The sequence below is a fragment of the Lissotriton helveticus genome, chromosome 4_1 (assembly GCF_964261635.1).
Source record: "Lissotriton helveticus chromosome 4_1, aLisHel1.1, whole genome shotgun sequence".
In the NCBI taxonomy this organism is placed as follows: Eukaryota; Metazoa; Chordata; class Amphibia; order Caudata; family Salamandridae; genus Lissotriton; species Lissotriton helveticus.
The window spans coordinates 882021155-882041704 of record NC_136063.1 but is presented as its reverse complement, the minus strand read 5'-3'; the positions used below and the strand labels follow the sequence as shown (position 1 = coordinate 882041704).

The 20550-nt window shown below is 42.5% G+C and overlaps 1 pseudogene; it reads right to left on the bottom strand.

The window, feature by feature from the left end:
- Positions 1-5584: 5584 nt before the first annotated feature.
- On the bottom strand, positions 5585-20334 carry LOC144828085 (uncharacterized; annotated as a pseudogene).
- Between the last annotated feature and the right edge of the window lie 216 nt (positions 20335-20550).

Below are 20550 nucleotides of genomic sequence, written 5' to 3'. Positions count from 1 at the left end.
CGCTTAAATCAATATTTGCATTTATGCAAAATAGTTATGTCGCCCCAGGGTAAAGATGACCATGACTTTTATACAGAGCATGTTACTCCTGTTATGTATGTCATGTTCATGGGAATTTTCTAAGAATCCTCATGCACAATAAATGAGGCTAGGTTCAAGGAAACCAATCAACATTTATTCAGCACGTAACTGGGTAAAAGGTCAGTGCTAGAACCGTTATGCAGAGCAAGGTAAGGTGAGGGTCTCAAGGCGCTGGGGTGGGGGATGCTGCTACTGCTTGAAAAGCCAGGTCTTGAGGAGTTTTCTGAAGGTCAGCAGGTCTTGGCTCTGCCGTAGGTGCATGGGGAGGGTGTTCCTGTTCTTGGCGGCGAGGTGGGATAACGATCTGCCAACGGAGGTCGCTTTTTGGAAGCGGGGGACTGTGGCGAGGGCAAGGTCGGCGTAGTAAAGCTGATGGGTAGAGGTGTAGAAGCTGAGTTGTCTGTTGAGGTACGTTGGTCCGGTGTTGTGGAGTACCTTGTATGTGTGGGTGAGGAGCTTGAAGGTTATCCTCTTGTTGACCGGGAGCCAGTGCAGGTCTCTCTGGTGGGGTGTGATGTGGCTGCGGCAAGGTATGTCAAGGATCAGGCGTGCAGAGGCGTTCTGAATGCATTGGAGCCGTCTCAGGAGTTTGGCTGAGGCTCCTACGTAGAGGGCGCTTTCATAGTCCAACCTTCTGCTGACAAGGGCCTGGGTGACCGTTCTTCTTGTTTCAGTGGGGATCCACTTGTAGATCCTGAGAAGCATGCGAAGGGTGTTGAAGCAGGAGGAGGAGATGGCATTGACCTGTTTAGTCATGGAGAGTGTGGAGTCGAGGATGACCCCTAGGTTGCGTGCGTGGTTGGTGGATATTAGAGTGGTTCCCATTGCGGTCGGCCACAGAAGATGTCCCAGGCCGTAGGGGTGGATCCGAGGATGAGGACCTCCGTCTTGTCCGAGATCAGCTTCAGTCGGCTGTTCCTCATCCATTCTGACGGCCTTCATTCCTTTGTGAAGGTTGGTTTTGGTGGTGTGGGGGTCCTTGGCGAGGGAGAGGATCAGCTGGGTGTCATCGACATAGGAGATTAAGTTAAGGTCGTGCCGATGGGGGACGTGGGCGAGCGGTGCCATGTAGATGTTAAAAAGAGTTGGGCTGAAGGATGAGCCCTGGTGTACGCCGCAGATGATCCCGGTGGCTTCGGAGCGGAAGGGGGAAGGAGGACATTCTGTGTTCTGCCAGAGAGGAAAGAGGTGGTCCAATCCAGGGCCTTCTCTTGGATCCCGGCGTTGTGGAGGCGTGTTCCTAGTGTGTGGTGGCAGACCATGTCAAAGGCAGCTGACAGGTCCAAGAGGATGGGGACCGGCGTTTCTCAGTTGTTCAGCAGGGACTTGATGTCATCGGTGGCAGCGATGAGGGCAGTTTCAGTGCTGTGGTTGCTGCGGACTGGGAAGGGTGCAGGATGTTGTTCCCCTTGAGGTAGCGTGTCTCATTTGTTCGTTGAAGGTCTTCTCGATGACCTTTACCGGGAAGGGGAGCAGGGAGATAGGGTGGGAAAAATGTAGGTGAAAGGTTCTGTGGTGCTTAGGCCTAGGATGGGGTACATAACAAGAGGAGCTACTGATTAGTCTTTCTATTGCACTGCCAGTTGGTAGATGATGAGGGCGAAGTGTGGGGTTGAATTCTCAGGTGTTGTTTAAGGTGAAATGGACCAATTTGGTGAGGCCAACTTTGTGTTTTTCCTCTGATTACTGTTTAGTGTGACTCATGACAGCCATTTGCAGAAATCTCACACCTCTTTTTGCCTCTGCTGTGGGTGATCCAGTCGGTAGACTACACTTCCATAAGAAGCATCACTCTACACAAAGGATGTGTGTGGAGAGTAGCCTATAAAGGACACTTGAATGGAAAACCACCCTTAATTGGTTCTGAATTTGCAAACAGTGGATGTACATCTCTTGTTTGCTTTTCCTATATAGAAGTGGGAGCTAGATAGCCACGTATTACTCCTGTTCAAAGTTCTCTTTCACCAAGGAACTGAGGGGTATATTATCAACAACTAGCGATAATTTTTGTCTCTAACTTGTTTAGAGACAAAAATTATCGCCGCACATCGGCGATTTTTATCGCAGATAAACCTTGCTATTAGCAAGGTTTATCGCAAATGCGATAAAAAACGCCCGCAATGCATGAATATCGCTGAAAAGTCAGCGATATTCATGCATTATCGAGCAAATGCTCTTAGCCATGTTATCCACCTCCCATTGGATAACATGGCTAAGAACTGCTCAGGGCAGGTGTTAGCTTTTGGAGATATTCGCCCTTAGCGCAAATATCTCCAAAAGTTGGTAATAGGAGATAGCGATGTTAGCGACTGTTTCCAGTCGCTAACATCTTGGCACGCCCACTTTGCATATCATTAGTGATAAATATCACTGACATGCAAAGTGGGGCCCATGATGGTCGCTATCTCCTATTAGCTGTCGCTAACTGGTGTTAGCGACAGCTTGGTAATAGGGAGATAATTTTATCTCCGCTTTCTTGGCTTTTAAAGCCAAAAAAGCGGAGATAAACCCCCTTGATAATATACCCCTGAGTACTCTGCAGAGTACTCAAAGGACTACAGTACACCCAACTTGGTGTCCGCCTGATAGCAATCTTCCCAGAGGTGAGGGTACATTGCCTGAAGTCTTGCCTTGATAGAATAATCTTCCCTCCTGCCTTGAAGTGCTGAGAAGCCTGCCTGATGAGACAGAGTGGAGTCTACCCATCCCTGTATGATGTGTGACTGCCCAAAAGTCCCAAATGGTGCAACAGACTGGTGCTTGTGAGCTGTATCAGAGGAAAGAGGACAGAAGAGGGCACTTTGTGTGCCCGAGGCATTGGCGGATATTAGACTCTTCTGAGCTGTGTTTCGGGGCTGGACCTGTGAATCTGAGGGTGCCTCGGCCGCCTCCACCAAAGAAGTGTTTCAGTGGCTGTCCATGCCACTGTGACCAGGAGACCCTTGTCTGCAGATAACCATACCACTGTAACTAAGAGAAGTGAACCAACAGGTGTCCATTTTTCTACAACCCAAGCAAGTGTACTAATAGCTGTCCACACTGCTGTGATCAGGGAAGCTTTGCTGTGGTTTTACCACAAGCTGTTGCAACCCATGGATAACATAATATTCCTGAATCATCTCACTATGTTGAGCGCCCAGAAACAGGAAAGAGGTCAATCATGATCTGATCTGCTCCATCCATGGGCCTGCCACAACTTCCAGTCACCTGCAAATCTTGGAAGAGGGCTGTTAGATTTGGGGGTCTCTAGTTGGCACAGGTAGGTACTTGTGACAAATAGGGACCCATGCCTCTAGTCAGGGTAAGGAGGTACACTCCTACAATAACCCCTGCTTACCCCCTTGGTAGCTTGGCACGAACAGACAGGCTTATCTCAGAGGCAGTGGGTTAAGCATTTGTGAACACATACAGTAATCAAGTGAAAACACTACAGATGGACACCACACAAGTTTTATCAAAAATAAGTATTCTTTATATAGATTTAACACAAGACCATGAACTACAAAAATCCACAATACTGTTCTTAAAATGGTAGGTTTAGCTAAGTTCTCTTTAGTTCTTAAAATGCGACACTTTGAGTCAAGGTACCTTACAATGCATGACGCTTCCACAACAAAAGTGTTGCAGCAATGGAAATGCGGCAAAGTTCAGGTGCAAAGAAATAAAGAAGTGAAGTTCTTTCAGATGTGGCACGCTTCTCCGATGATGCGAGAAGTCTCGACTTGATGTGTCAGCTGCAGCGGTGAAACCCTTGTTCCGTGATGCGACGACAACAGCTTTGGAAGCGACACTCTTCTCCTACGTTGCGAGACGCTTCCGTGCAATGCGACAACTGTAGCGGCGACACCCTTGTTCCGTGATGAGAGGACAGCAGCTCCGATGGCGGCATGCTTCTCTGTGGATGCGAGGCGCTTCTCTTGATGCGCCTCGCATCCAAAAAATACTCCTTTGGCACACCAACTATGACGCGACATGTAAAAACTTGCACCCCAACAACTTCACTTGAGCTGCAACACAGAGATTGCAAGACAACGCACTTGCTGCTGCACCAACCACATCAACTGCTGCAAAAGCATCTTCGGCAAGCAGTTCATACTCACATATTGATCTTGATTTTGGTAAACTTAAATTTCTATGCATTTATTGCGATGAACTTTTCTGTTAAGTCAAATAGTCTATCAACCTCATCAAAAATAAAAAAAGGAGCATCACTCTCCTCAACATCACTCACTACACATTTATCAAGCTTTTTTGTTGGGAGAACTACCCCATCGGAAGGCAGTAGGAAATGTGCACACTTGCTGCCTTTCTTAGCTAGGGTAATCAATTATTCTTTAATTTAATATTCTGATTCAAAGTCAAGACCCTTTATTAAGCCTTTTTTTTGTAGAAGTTTCCACATTTGCACCCTTTCTTCGCTAGGGTTATCAATTATTCTTTTTGAAATTGAAATTCAAACTGCAGGCCCTTCAGTAACCCTTTTTGGTAACTGCTACCCATGAATAGCACTAGGTAATTTGCACACTTGCGTCCTTTCTTGCGTCCTTTCTACCGCACAGTGTGTGTACTTTGTGCACTAGCTTGCCTCCTTATATGTGGTACCCATTTCTCAGACTCCCACTGCAGAATCCGATACCCTGTCGGTGAAATGGACTGAAAAACCAAACACCCACTTCCCTTACAAGGAAATGGGTAGCTTGCACATCTTCAGCATTTCTTATTTTTCACCTTATTCATTTTCCACTCAATCAACATATCATCCACACATACACAAACCTACTTCCTGCCTTTCTTCGCTGTGGTTACCAAAGTGATTCATCCGGCAGAGGCAGGAGTCCTATCACCGAGTCCTGCATGTCCCCTTGCTATGACAAAGCGCGGCAGACAACTACTCCACTGCACTCCGCATAGGGCGTGGAGATCCTACAAGTACAGCACTTGGTTGTCCTTTTCATAATACATGTGCTCCTTCTATTAATTTACAGAGGTGAAGCTGATGACATTTAACACCAGCTTTTTTCAGCTAATAAAATCACCCCAAGGAATCAGGACTTGCTGCCTCCCCCACATTTGCGCATATTGCCATTATCAAAAAATATTGTTTAGTGCTGAGCTGAAAACTACAAGCTATGGATGGACAAAACAGGATGCTGGCCTCAAAATTCCTTAGATTTATGCAGTGGCGCAGTCCGAACATGTGCAGTCTTCTGCAAAGAAACCCTTTAAAATGCCCTTCAAATTAAGCGCTGGATATCTGCATGTTCATATTCCAAAAACCAAAACTGCATGGATTGTTTTTGTGGGTAGTGTCCTGTAAAACCTGTACTGCAAATATTGCATATGCCAAAGAAAAACAGAGGGTAATAACTTTTTAACTGCAATATAGCTGTGTAGGCTTGAAATAAACCGCTTTAATACAGAAACATCTCAGCCAGGCTACAAAAAAGTGCAGCCATAAATTACATAAGTCCCAACAAAAACAAAAGTACTTAACGATCAGTCTATTACAAAATGAAACTGCATCAAGGCGACGTCTTTTAAAGAGGTCTGGCTTTGAACCTTATGTGTTTGTCTCCATCTGTTATTATCTTCTTGCCTGACACACTTCAATCTTTTTCTTCAACTCATTCCGCTCCGCTGGGGTAAAGAAGATACACGATGAAGAAACCTTGTTTTGAAGGAAACATGCCACTTGCTGAGACCATGGAAGCATGTTGAAGTTTTCAATGAGGATATCCATCATATGAAATCCCACGGAGCATACCAGCATATTTAAGTGCATAATGAATGTGTATATTAGATCACATATATACTGCTGTTGTAAACTTATCTAGGACCCTAATTAAATATTCCCAATTCATGCCCTTATGTGGTTATAACAAATAATATCCTTATAAAGGCATAAGAATCACATCCATATTTAGTCATAGCCAATGCAGTCCAAATACGGCAAGGCTACTCCCATAGACTCCTAGAAAGTACAACGCGTTCTTTAAACAAACCAAGCCTCCAGCAGACCGGGAATTCCCCCTGCTTTTGTTTTGATTTGTGCAAGAACTCCTGGAGTCCTGAAAGAACTGTCAGTTCTTAGTGACGTCTTATGTCCAACCTTACATCAAACCCGGCACCTTTCAGGTATAAATATACCAGCATTTGCCTTAAGCAAACGCACGGTGGTTTGGAGCAGAGCGGCTATCTACTTGCCCGACGCCCAGCTGATGCGAGTGCTGAAGGAAGCCGACCCTCCCATTTGACGCACTGAGAGAGACGCTGTCTTTTCTCCTGCCGAGAAATCCAGCTCCAGTGTTTCCAGTCACCCTTGCGGGTTGCTGGGAGATCGAGTCCTGAGAACGAGATACAAGACCTCCTTCATTCTATAACCAAGGTACGGAGCTGATTAGATCCTCAGATAACTCTTGATTCAGATTCTTGGCATAAACTAACTTAACTTAAACTGCAGCTCACTTACTCCTTCCCACGTACTAGGCTTAGGTTAGGTACACCGGGGTAGGCATATTTTAGAAACACCAGTTGAGCATGTTTAGTCAACTTTTATCATTGTATGTATTTTATCCGTTTTAAGTATCATATGGCTCAGAAACCATATAAATGCTTTTACAGTATTATTTCATATTACTCCTTTTACTGTACGCACTTTACTTTATGACAAGTATTGCAATTGTGGCAATTCACTTCTCTTGCACGAGAAAGAGGACTGCTCAATAAATAACAACTTTTATTGAAAACGCCCGTCTCTCTATTTCTCTGCACTCTGGTGAAACTAAGCATGCACGATTGACTGAGTAAAATAGCTGTCTGTTGTTTTCACATAACTCTGGAGATATACTCCTTATTCAGGAGGGAGCAAAGTTGTCATGTTAATGCGGTTGTCAGAAGCTAATCCCTTCTTGTCTATTCAGGAAAGTTAACTCCTTCCTGTTTACTCGAGAAAGTTTCTAGTGACCTCTGAGCTAGCTGGCATTCATAATTAGGTCTAACATATTCAATAGAGACCTAGTTGACCTCAGTCCTACGTCTAAACTATCGTTTATGTTATTCCAATGCGCAGAGCCTATTGGGAATATAGGAACTACACTACATGGCGCCCAACGTTTGGTAAGGCGATAATCTAACGCTAGATACTAGAGTAACTCAGTTGTGCTTTTCACACAGACCCCTTTTTCCCGTAAAAACTCCAAAAGACGTCTGGAGTGGGTGAGAGGTTAATATCCGCCGGAACTTATTAGGATGAGAATCCTATGTATTAGTTTTTGGTTTAGTCAACGTTGAAGGATTCAGTGTTCCAAAATATTGTGCACCTAATCTTTGTTTCCTTGAAACTTGCTCTGCAAACAAAAACTTTCTGTCAGAAAAATGGGGGAAAGTGAGGATGAAAGAAAGAGAGCTAGAATAGCAGCTAAACTTTTAGCGGATGACATAAGTCTCCAAAATGAAGACCCGAATGTTATACTCATTCCGGTAAACATAAGAAAAACTATAACAATTAAACTTATAAAAAATGGACTATCACCAAGAGGTGGTACAGTCATATTTGTGGTAGAGGCCCATGAATATCGGCAGACAGAGGTATTTTATTCATGGACACATTTTCCTGAAGCAAATCCAATAACACACGATATCCACTATTACAAAATAGAGGAATCTCCAGCGGAATACGCCCCTTTCGAGGACGTTGAAATTCCACTAACATACCAAGAGCACCTGCTCTGGTTTAATGGCGTCCTAAAACATCAAAATCACATTACCAGGCTCGGTCCACTAGGTAGACCAGGAGCCACATGGCCGGTTCTAGCCAGCTATACACCACACCCTGACATTGAAAAAATGTCAGACCGAGAACTTTTAGCTCAGCTAAAACAACTCATTAAAATACATAGACAATTGGTCCAATATGTCATGCGGACTTCAACAGTCCAACCAGCAATAAGAATTCCACGACACACCCCTCAACAGGGGAACACAAATAAAATCACACCACAGAATATACAATCAGCCATTGGCAAAATACTTGCAAAACGGGAACAAATTCCATTCTGGTTAGCTCAAACAATTACTCAGATAGAGGCAGTATTTCCTGATACTACACCTAATGAGAAACACAGAATTCTGACTATCTGCCTTCCAATGGGGATCGCACCACATGTGGAGGACTGTGACACTTGGGGCACAGTCTTTGGTTCGATATACACAAAAACACATGGTGTTCCGTCTATGGTGGTTATACCAGACGTACTAAGACAGATTCAAAATGAATACGGTCCAGAACCTGCTTTAACTCTAGGTATGAAATTACTGAAAGACTTTAAGCAAGTCTCGGCTATACTACTAGCCAACATAAAAGGAGAAGCAGCATCTGTGGCGGTCTGCCAAAAATTGAAAGAAACAGATATAGCAGAACAACTTTTTGAACTTGCCAGAATAATTGAAAAATCCTATGAAGAACTAGGTAGAGATAGTTTGGGTGGAAAACCACTAAAACCACAACTAGCTGAAAATGCTGAAAAAACATTTATCAAAAATAATCTCAATACTTCAAAAAAGAAGTGGGAAGGTAATAAACAAACCACTCCCTGAGAAAAACAGTTTCGGTCCAGAGGAAGGTCTCCTCAACGGAGAGATAGATCTCCAGAAGGAGGAGGTAAGTCCCCCACAGGGAGCACTTTGAAAAAAGATACAACATTAGAGATAGGGATAAATTTAAAAAACCTGATAGATATCAAGATATCGATACACGTCCCTCTCGATCTTTTCAGACTTCCTCACAGAAATCGGAAAGAAGAGGACGGTCAGAACACAAAGAAGAGCACGTCAAGTCCAAAGACAAGGAACCTGCTCATCAAAGTAAAAAATTACAATTTCCAAAAAAAGAAGGTAGCCAGTATTAAGATAAAACATGCCGAGGATTCTGAGGACACAACTGAAAAATGGAGAATGGGCCCAGACAATGCTAGACAGCGCAGTAGAAGTGACCATAGCTCGCAAGATTCTGATGAATCTTCTGGAGACAGTGGACACGAATGAATACATTCAAGTGGAAACTGCAGACACCAGAGTTAGTGTGCCCCATAAAATATACGAAGTAACATTACATATAGAAGGGGACAAAACTAGGAAGATAAGAGGTCTCTTTTGGGACAAACTATCCAAAGTCTATGATATCCTTCTAGCAGAAAAAGACTGGCCACCAGAGTTTGTCAGGGAGTACCCACATGGCGAAGAAATGATTATGCCTGCCTTCTCAAATCAAATTCCAATTCATAAAAAATACACATTTGCAAGAAAATGGGCAGTTGCCCAAGCCCCTGCATTATATAAAAATCATGTAGGATGGGATGAGGATTCTCCTCACCATAAAATTCAGTTAAAAAATCAACCTACTGCACAAAGGCAGTATCCTGTTAAGCAAGAAGCTAAAAAACAAGTCAGGGAGATCTTAGATCAACTTTAATACCAGGGGTGATTGAAACATGCACGTCACAAATGAACAATCCTTTGTTTCCTGTCTTCAAGCCAGACGATTCATATCGTCTAGTTTTGGACTACAGACACTTAAACTCTTGTTGCAAAACTTTTGCAGTACAAAACTCACACAGTGCAGCACTAATGAATAACATCGTGCGTAAAAACTATAAAACAACATTAGATATCTCAAATGGTTTCTTTTGTCAAAACATAGCACCAGAAAGCAGGTATTTGACCGCTTGCTCCTGTATGGGGGCACAAAAACAATTTTGTCGTCTCCCACAGGGATTCAAGAATAGCCCAGGAATATTTTCAGCCAGGGTAATAGAGTTACTACAAATGTATGATGATGAGGCATTATCATATGTCGATGACATCTATCTTACAGACGACCACCTGGAGACACATTTGAAAAGAGTGAACACCATCATACTTGGGTTCGCATCTGAAGGGTACAAATTCAACTTTAAAAAGTCACGAATTGCCCACCTCACTGTCCTATGTTTAGGGTATGAGCTATCAAGTGAAGGCAAAAGCCTAGCAGACAACTTCTTTAGAGAAGTGTTCAGTACTCCAAGCTCCAAAAACGCTGAAGAACTTACAATCAATTCTAGGTTTTCTGAATTTCGGAAGAACATACATTCTAAATTATGCAGAGAGGGTTAAACCTCTCTACGAATTAATAAAACCTGATTTTAAACCAATTAATTGGACTCAGAAACACACAGAAATGTTACGTTCATTACAAACAGACATGTTAACTAAAACAAAACAGCAAACACGCACAAACGAACGCAACCTTGTAATCCGAGTCATCCCAGGAAGATGCGGATTCACGTACCTGACCTCTAATGAGGGAGAAACGGTACCAATAGCTTATAAATCACACTTGTACACACAAGCTGAATTGAAATTCAGTTCTGCTGAAAAAATTATGACTGCGGTTCAAACAGCTGTAGCAAAAGAAAGAGCCCTAGCACAAGGTAAACGTATAATAATCGTTACACCGGTACCTGCCCTAGAAGCAGTAACAAGGGCCAGCATTCCGAATGCTAAAGCTCTACATCCGGGATGGATACAATGGGTTAATTCTCTTGCTGCATCAGACGTAGTATACAAATTCAATCCTAACTTAAAAACACAGGAATTCCTCCAATACGAATATGAATGTCCTCTGCCAACCGAAATCCTGCCTCTTGAGCATTACGGCTGTATAATATATACAGAGGGTTCAGCACAACGCGCAGTTGGGGGTAAACAAGCCTATAGTCCTGCGTGCGCAATCATTAAAGGTCTCTGGCACGAAGGAAAATTTAGACCACTGGTCACAAAAACGCAAGCACTCGGAGACTGTACAGCTCTGCGAGCTGAACTACAGGCTTTTAAGATGGCGCTTGAAAATACCGATCGCAAATTTCCCACACTAATAGTGTGCGATTCATATTACTGCGTTCAGTCTTACAATGAATACTTGCAGAACTGGGTTCAAAACGGCTTCAAAGATGCAAAAGGTGGCACAATCGAGCATAAAATGCTTTGGGAACAGGTAGTTCTTTTGCAGAAAGAACTACAAAAGACTCACGTGATACATTAACTGAGTCATCAACGTGATGGCGTTCACGTTGCAGGGAATTCATTGGCTGATGAGGCCGCAAAGACAGCTGTGCAAACCGCTTCCGTAGCTGCCATCACCCGGTCAAAAACAAAAATAAACAGCGAGATAATGCTAGCTGTCAGTGCTTCAGTAAAAGACAGTGGTAAGACACTCCCGAAAGGCTTTCCAGTAATGTTCCTTTTGCTTGAATCCCTGGAGTGGGGGATACGGCAATTCCAAACATGGAACACAGGTTAGGACTAATTTTAGCAGCACATGAAGGACTCGCTTCTGCACATGCTGGTGTTTCCGCCACAGTATCATTATTAAAACAGAGATACTGGTCGCCAGGCATGAGAAAACAAACTAGAAACTATGTTTTAGAATGTGAAATATGCCAAAAAATGAAGGTATCAACAGTGAAACGACCAGCACAGACGCCCCTTCTGATCTCAGATAAACCATTAGCATGTGTTTACCTGGACCACTGTGGTCCCTTACAAAGGGATGGCAACTATAAATATATCATGGTCGCAGTGGATTCCTGCACGAGATTCATTTGGATGTGGCCCTAGCGCTCGGCTGACGCCAAAACTGTTATAAAAGATTTGCGTGTCTTTATCGGCACATACGCAATTGGCATGCTACATTCTGACCAGGGTCCTGCGTTTAGCTCTCAAGCTCACAAGGAGGCCATGACCAGCTTGGGCATTGCATTGCGGTACTCTAGTCCATTCCTTCCCGAGGGAAATGCGGTAGTGGAGATAAAAAACCATGACATAAAGCAATCTATACCAGCGAGGGTATTAGGTTCGGGTGACGGGTGGGTCAAGCATCTAACAAGTGTCCAACGTAGTCTCAATAATCTGCCAAGAAATTTTCTAGGAGGTATCACTCCATACAAACTTTTGTTTGGTACCAGAAAGATCATCAGTGACCTTGATCGTCAGACGTCAGTGGTGAAACAAAAAAACTTTGATATCAAAGATCGTTTGGCTGTTTTACAGGACTTAAATGAAACAAGAAGAAGTCTAAGTAACACAAAGCCAAAGCCAACAGCCACTGAAGAAAAACCACCTGTCCCAGCAAGACCTGTCTGGATTCCAAAGATTGGGGATCTGGTCAGAGAAAAGATCGCGGTGAATAAGGAATTTGGGCCTTCTTACAGAAAAGCAGTACCTGTCTTAGCTGTCAGCAGAACAAGATCAGTAGTACTACCGCCCCTTGCTGGTAAAAAGGAGAACAGAGTTATATCAATCGACCTGGTAAAACCAAAATCATGTGGCCAATAATAAGTATTAGACCCAGTGGACTCCCAAGAAGTAGCAGAAGACCAAACCTTGCTACAATCCAAGAGGTTCAAACTGAGAGACTAATCACTTTTGATGAACCTACAGTGAACAAAAAAGGACTATGCAACAAAGCCATGGAACTTGTGCCTCTTGAAGCCCAAATTGCAACAGTTCGTCAAGAAACACCAATCTACAATGATGTAGCCTCTGAACATACAGAATCAAAGATTAATACCAATCCGGAAGCAATTCCAACAATTGACAGAACTGCATCTGGCTACTTCATCAATTTCAATTACTTTTCTGATGATCCAAGTATACATGAAGAAACGCCAGCAACAAAAACTTTTAAACAAAAAATGACTGAACTCTTTCATCAACTAAAAGAAACATATCTGATTTCACCATGGGTTGAATTATGGATTGTGTTAGGTGTACTTTTCCTCCTACTCTGGCTCATTTTAGTTTTAAGCTTGGGAAAATTCACTGATGGAAAATATAGTACAATGGACACAGCAAGTCAGAACATCAACTTGGTCCTAAAGCCTCACAGATCTTCTCACATTGAAAAAAGAGAACTTTCATCAGTAAACATCACAGCCATTCCAATACCTGGTGGTGTACCATGGGACAAAACTGATTATGAAATTTATGGCCCGGTTGAACTCTTGAAATATCCACACCAGTTCAAGGTTTCCTTAAGTGACTTTGTGGAACCAAGTACTTTCTCTGATGATTGGGACTTTGAAAATATTAATAATATGATGTCAGATTTAGAAATGTCAGCAAAATTCACAGAACATGACTATTTGCAGGGTTCATCGAACTATGAAGAAATGTACTGTTTTAACCACTATGGTCATCACTAGTTACATAAATCTGATAATCCTAGAAATGTTTTTACTTTTAATCAATGGGAACATTGTCCAACACCGCCAAAAGGCAGTTCGAAAACATTTTATGAGAAATTTCCATACTTCTCAGGGTTTAACAACACTGATCCAGCAACGTTTTATTTTAAAATGTTGAATAAGACAGGAATGAAAAACATGTTGACAAATACTAAATTGATTTATTCTGAAACATTTTATGAAAAAATGTCTACATTTGGTTTTGAATTTTGGAAAAACAACATTGAGACAAAAACCATCTGGGGTACAAAAGATTGCAGGTACAAGGTCTAGAATCATTATTTAGAGCCTGCATGATCCCAGAACAAATAATATTTCTGAATGACACCATTCAACAAACAACCTGTCTTGGCCTAGCCAGGATAAAAGACTTAAATAAACCGTCTATTCCAAAACCCATACCTGATAGTAATAGCACTACAGATGTGGAGATAGACGTATCCCATATTTTACACCACAACAGAACAAATCCTGATTGGAAAAAATGGTTGATCTGGCCCACAGACACTAATAACTGTCAAGATAGATTCCTGAACAAAACACAGGGGTACAAATGGACCGGGCCAGACCCAAGATATTCCCAGAGACAACATCCAGGGATAGTTACAACATACAGTGTAGGAAAACTATGCCTCGAATGGCTACAGAAATCTACACTGCAGGAAATTAAGCAACACTTGGCTTTACTTAAAGAAGGTGCTGACTTGCGAGATTTCATTTTGGGACCTCGCAAACAGCGTCAAAAACGTTTCATATACGCCGGTATATACCCTGCTTACACCGAAGCGTGAAAAGTAATGCAAATTGAAACTGCTGAAAAATATACGAGAAATTGATCGTATTATTTTGGAAAAATCACTGTCTGTAGTGGACAATGGGTTAACGACTCTTTCCTCCAGAATTCATTCACTCAGCAGCATTGTATCATCTGCTATTGATATAATAGGGCAGGATTTGCTAATGTTACAATATGGCCAGTCCCAATTGCGTTCTATTGGACAGCTAGGCTGGACGTTACAAAACCTCCGTTCAGGCTACGTGCCATGGCGTCTAATCAACACAACATCAATATTTTCTATCTTTAACCTTACAGATAAACAAATCAGTTTGGCACAAAAAGGAGCAGACTATACGATTCTGAGCATTGAACAACTTGAGAGATTACCATTGACAATGTCAGAGTGACCTGTCATTGAATGGATAATACATGGTACAATTACAATTCCGATAACAACTTTTCAGTTTCAATATTGCCAAAAGTATATACCAGCAGGCCTGTATGAAAGGTTGGGTAAAGGATACATCAAGTCAACCTGGAATATACCTTAAACACATAAATGTTATAGTGAAAGGAAAAAAGAAGTATTTCTTAGTGGCAACAACTTTAAAAATTCACTAAGCGGTACACTTCTGTGTCAAAGTATTAACTTGCATGGCGCCTGCGAAGGTTCATCAAACAACCTTTCATGTCATCTGCATGGCACTCCTGCAACACAGATAGAGCCTTTTTTCAGACAGCTTTCCAAGGGCAGCTATGTTATAATAAGTGACCACAGCTGTTGTGGCATTGTGTCAGGAATTGCCTATCTCGTGAGCGTTACTTCCAGGGTCATTTGCTGTATGCAAGTATTGTATCCAAACAGCAAACCAGACAAGGAGGCAGCAATATGGCCTTCTCTGAATATCTCTTCTATTCGAATTAATACTTTAAGCAGAATAAAGTCTATTTTTTTATAGACAACTGTGCCTTTAACCTCGTCCAAAGAGACGTATGATCTGCAAGTTGCAAGGACAGCTGCAGGGATACATACACTATTATCGACAAATTGCCCCGTGCATTTCGTAGAAATGTTAGGTCAAATCTTAAACATGTCTGATACCAGTGGCATCGCACATGTATTTAAGACAATTTTTTCGGGACTATTAGCACCCTTTGAAGCAGTCCTGAACATCTTCCCGAATTTCGTGCACTCTGTGTTCGGTGGCCTGCCTCTTCTTTTAGGACTCGTAGCAGGAATTTTATTTTTGTTCCTTCTGCTCCGATATGGCAAGTCCAGTCACAGACAAAACTCAGGCTACAATGGAAGAAACGATCCTAGCGATGAGATACCAAGAAAGGATTACTCAGGTCCTCGGCTTGGCGAAGCTAAGAGATCTGAATACTACCTGGTTTCTTTCATTCAGACCAATCTGGCAAGATTGCATCTTACCTGTGCTTCGATGCCTGCTACGCGGAGAAGAATGCGTGTGGGACGTCTGTCTTACACTACCATCAACAGTACCTATGGATATCGATACTTTGCTTGGTTCGGTAACGGCTCATGCAACGTGTTGTCCCCAGCGTGTACCTATTCTGATGACGGCATTCGTTGAGACCTCACCATTACGATTAGGTGGCGGTGAGGTACGAGATGAAAGCGGCACACAGGTACAACCTTCAGTGAGCATTGCTGATCCAGACATCGATGATGGCAATGAGTCTCACATATGCACTGTTTCTACTTTTTCGAACTTGGTCCAACTTTCACCTACAGTTGTAGACGAATTCTTTGCCAGCCTATCTGAGTTAATGTTCTCTCCTAGCAATGAGAATTATTTTTTAATAACTTTTGAAAACACGAGCACACAGCATTCCCTGAACTCTGAATTCGGCCTTCAGTTTTGATAAACAGAACTCCTAAAAAACTTTTGGAACTATTTTTTGCCCTGAAAGCGAAATTCTTTTCTCGTTCCCAAAATATTTACTTTTTTTGGCACATGGTACTCTGCTTAAAGTAGAACTATTCTTAGAGAACAAAATGTCTATTTTTGAAACTCTAGAAACAATATTTTGATTCAGCCTCTAGCACATGTACAGTATTGTATAAATATGTGGTGAAATGGTCTCGACCTTCTCTTCTGTAATAAGAGCAATTTCATAAATGTAATTTTCGCACTTCATTCAGCCGATATTTATATATGCATTATCTGAATGATACCACTGCTTGAGAAACGTACAGTATTAATACTCATTTTTCGTGTATATACCACATACCATTTCAAATGCATTTTATGTATTTTGGGGTGGGTTGGAAAACACATGCATCACTATATGTTTAGTATTGCTTAGTATTTTAGTAATGATTGACATAATACGTGGAGTGGGTGTTGTAAACGTATCTAGGACCCTAATTAAATATTCCCGATTCATGCCCTTATGTGGTTATAACAAATAATATCCCTATAAAGGCATAAGAATCACATCCATATTTAGTCATAGCCAATGCAGTCCAAATACGGCAAGGCTACTCCCATAGACTCCTAGAAAGTACAACGCGTTCTTTAAACAAACCAAGCCTCTAGCAGCCCGGGAATTACCCCTGCTTTTGTTTTGATTTGTGCAAGAACTCCTGGAGTCCTGAAAGAACTGTCAGTTCTTAGTGACGTCTTATGTCCAACCTTACGTCAAACCCGGCACCTTTCAGGTATAAATATACCAGCATTTGCCTTAAGCAAACACACATTGGTTTGGAGTCGAGCGGCTATCTACTTGCCCGACGCCCAGCTGATGCGAGAGCTGAAGGAAGCCGACCCTCCCATTTGACGCACTGAGAGAGACGCTGTCTTTTCTCCTGCCAAGAAATCCAACTCCAGTGTTTCCAGTCACCCTTGCGGGTTGCTGGGAGATCGAGTCCTGAGAACGAGTTACAAGACCTCCTTCATTCTATAACCAAGGTACGGAGCTGATTAGATCCTCAGAAAATTCTTGATTCAGATTCTTGGCAAAAACTAACTTAACTTAAACTGCAGCTCACTTACTCCTTCCCACGTACTAGGCTTAGGTTAGGTACACCAGGGTAGGCGTATTTTAGAAACACCAGTTGAGCACGTTTAGTCAACTTTTATCATTGTATGTATTTTATCCGTTTTAAGTATCATATGGCTCAGAAACCATATAAATGCTTTTACAGTATTATTTCATAATACTCCTTTTACTGTACGCACTTTACTTTATGACAAGTATTGCAATTGTGGCAATTCACTTCTCTTGCACGAGAAAGAGGACTGCTCAATAAATAACAACTTTTATTGAAAACGCCCGTCTCTCTATTTCTCTGCACTCTGGTAAAACTAAGCATGCACGATTGACTGAGTAAAATAGCTGTCTATTGTTTTCACACTTTACTTTATGACAAGTATTGCAATTGTGGCAATTTACTCCTCTTGCACGAGAAATAGGACTGCTCAATAAATAACAACTTTTATTGAAAACGCCCGTCTCTCTATTTCTCTGCACTCTGGTGAAACTAAGCATGCACGATTGACTGAGTAAAATAGCTGTCTGTTGTTTTCACACGACTCTGGAGATATACTCCTTATTCAGGAGGGAGCAAAGTTGTTATGTCAATGCGGTTGTCAGAAGCTAATCCCTTCTTGTCCATTCAGGAAAGTTAACTCCTTCCTGTTTACTCGAGAACGTTTCTAGTGACCTCTGAGCTAGCTGGCATTCAAAATTAAGTCCAACATATTCAATAGAGACCTAATCGACCTCAGTCCTACGTCTAAACTATCGTTTATGTTATTCCAATGCGCAGAGCCTATTGGGAATATAGGAACTACACTACACTGCGAACCATTAAGCGACCACGCATGCAGAGCAGTTTGTTTTTGTACGCACAGTTAGTCAGCAAGTTTTTGGGTGAACTGGTATACTAAGTCATTCCTCGGAGTAATGGCCTCCAGAAGATCCCTCAGGGCCCATGTATTTTTCCCAAAAGCCAAAATGATACTCAGAACAGATGCTGATGGTTTAGGGTCAAATAACAACTTTTGGGCAAAGGCTCGGACGATGAGAATCAGCTCTGCCTCATTGGGCATCACAGAAAAAGGCTGAGGAAGATTAACATGGGTCTTTTTCCGAAGTTCTTCCAGGATGGGAAATGCTATATCCATTACACTCTTTTGAAAGTCCTGATTTGGTTCAGGAAGAGCAATAGGTCCCAACTGCCCCTTCGGCCCTAAAACAGGACTGCTGCACCAAGTCTGGATGAGTTTACTCCAACACTTATGAGATTCTAACAAACCTGGGTTGACATACAGGATTCTGAGTATCAGCTTTATCAGAACACCCCTCTTCAGTACATTTCCTTTTAGTGATGTCCACTCCTCTTGGTCAGTGAGGTATTTACCAGAAGGACAGCACTCCGTTCGAAGCATCTTCAAATAAAGGGCAAAGTCAGCAACTGACAACTTAACATTCGTTGTGCAAGAGGCTCATTTTAACTGCACAAGTGACTGGGCAGTTTCTGGAAAATTTCCACATTTACACATATAAAACGGGATTTTCTCTCTCAAACGTTGTAACGGCAACATATCATTGCATCACAAAGCTTTTAGGTAACGCACCATATGTTTGTAATTTCCCTCGTCTTCCAATTTCTGCACCCGTGCCTGGATAACAGATATAGCTTCACAAAGAAACTCCTTTTTTCCTTTCCTGGTTCGGTCACCAGTGATATTTTACCCCAATAATATTGTGATTAAAAATAAGTCATCCCATGGCAGGACATTCAGGCAATTACTGAAGCAGTAGCAGTGAGGAGGTAGAGGAAGGGACTGGTAAAAAATTAATACATTTGTCACACAGAGTATTAGGAAAACCAGACAGCACTAACATCTTCTGGAGGTTTGCAAGAAACCTTCGAAGTAAAATAGACGTAGCACTTATTAAACTGGAAGATGGGTCTCCAACTTGATGAGCTAGTGGTGGTTCCTTGTGAAACACAATCTCTTTCACGATTCCTAGGAGAATGACAGCAGCACTCTTTGGCTTCTCTTTTTCTGCCTTTTTCAGAAACTCTTCCACCTTTTTGTAGACTTCTAAGTAGCTGTATATTATGATGTCTGTGTAATACAGGGTGCATGGAGGGCATGGAACAGAACTTCTCATAAGACCGCGACGACACACACACGTGGAAGGGAAGAACTGATCTTGTGCCATTCTTGTTCCCATAAGATACTTGTTGTATTCTATAGTGAGCTCGTGCACAAATGTCAGTAGAAGAAATCCTCCTTGTAGCAGATCAGCATCTATCTCTGTGAGGTCCAAGTCGAATATGGTAAGAATGCCAGCTAAGGCAGCATCGCGCTGACTTTTCCAGAATATGCTCCTGTTGTGTGCGTTGAAATGGTAAATGGAAACAGTTGTCCAATAGGGACACTGCAAAGCCGGTTTATCACAGAGGTAGCAGTAGCACTGATCACATACATCGGCATTGTTCTCAAGTGGAGCACTTGTGTCATGTTCTGTCCACACAAATAGATCTGCCGTATAGTCGTAGCGCGCATGTGGCATCACATTCCCACTCCTAGTGAAAGTAATGGCTAGTTCTTCATTAAACACAACTTCTTCAGAACGATTCTCCTCCAGCGTAGATTTTTCATAGGATTCCTCTATTATTAGTACCGAATTTCCAAGGCCAAGTGTGCAGTCTGCTTCATCGTCGTCACTAATAACAATCACACTCTCCTGCGTACTGACTGAAATTGGTCTGAAGGGGTCTCCAACAAGAGCTTCTGCAGCTATGTTTTCACCTACGGCACTCTCACCAGCAGCTTTAGAGCACATGGGAATCTCATTTTCAGAGTTCGTAGGAGCTCCCGCAGTTGTGCCAACCTCTTCGCAGTTCTTAGCAGAAGCTCCCGCAGTTGTGCCACCCTCTTCGCAGTTCTTAGGAGGAGCTTCCACAGTTGTGCTACCCTCTCTACAGTTCTCGGCAAGTGAGTCAATAGTTGTGGTACTCTCAGAAGAGTCCTTGGCAGGAGCTTCCACACTTATGAACCTTTCTTCAGGGTCCTCAGCAGGAGGGTCTGCTGCTATACCACTCTCTTCTAAAACATCAACAGGAATTCCGACATCCGTGTCACTTACTTCAGGCGTTGCTACCTTTTTGGTACCAGCAGGGAGAGCAGCCCTTTTAGATCTAGTCTTCATTTTTGCAGTAGGAAGCTCCTAACTCCCACCAGTGACTCTTAAAAATCCTATCACCGAGTCTGCATTGATTTAGACTATGATGATGGTTACCAACTATTCTTCAATTTCATATTCTGATTCAAACTCGAGGCCCTTTATCGAGCCTTTCTGATGTAGCTACTACCCTGCCCAAACGCAGGTAAAAACTTGCACACTTGCTACCTTACTTGGCTAGGG